This window comes from Otolemur garnettii, unplaced genomic scaffold, assembly GCF_000181295.1.
Source record: "Otolemur garnettii isolate 467f Iridium unplaced genomic scaffold, OtoGar3 scaffold00045, whole genome shotgun sequence".
Lineage (NCBI taxonomy): Eukaryota > Metazoa > Chordata > Mammalia > Primates > Galagidae > Otolemur > Otolemur garnettii.
Genome location: NW_003852440.1, coordinates 6,615,259 through 6,615,793, shown reverse-complemented (window position 1 = coordinate 6,615,793; position 535 = coordinate 6,615,259).

Genomic DNA, 535 nt, shown 5'->3' with positions numbered 1-535 from the left:
TTGGAGGTTGCTGTGAGCTGTAATGCCATGGCACTCTACCCAGGGGGACAGCTTGAGGCTCTGTCTCAAAAAAAAAAAAAAAAAAAATTCTCCCTCGCCACTCTCTCCCTTATGTTCTGTTACTTGGGGCAGGTTTCCCTGTGCAATGAAACCGTGTGTTCCTTGAAGGTTGGGATTATGTCCTTTTTTACTCCACGAGGTCTGACAATTAAGTTTGTGAACTTGCCAGGCGCTTACAATGGCAGCACTTCACAATTTTGTAAGGATTCAGCCGAGTGTGGTAGCTCACGCCTATAATCCTAGCACTCTGGGAGGCTGAGGCGGTGGATTGCTTGAGCTCACGAGTTAAAAAAAGCAAGACCCTGGGCAGCACCTGTAGCTCAGTGAGTGGGGCTCTGGGCCACATACACCAAGGGTTCACCCCAGCCCAGGTCAGCTAAACAACGACAACTGCAACCAAGAAAATAGCCGGGCATTGTGGCACACACCTGTGGTCCAGCTACTTGGGAGGCTGAGACAAGAGAATTGCTTAAGC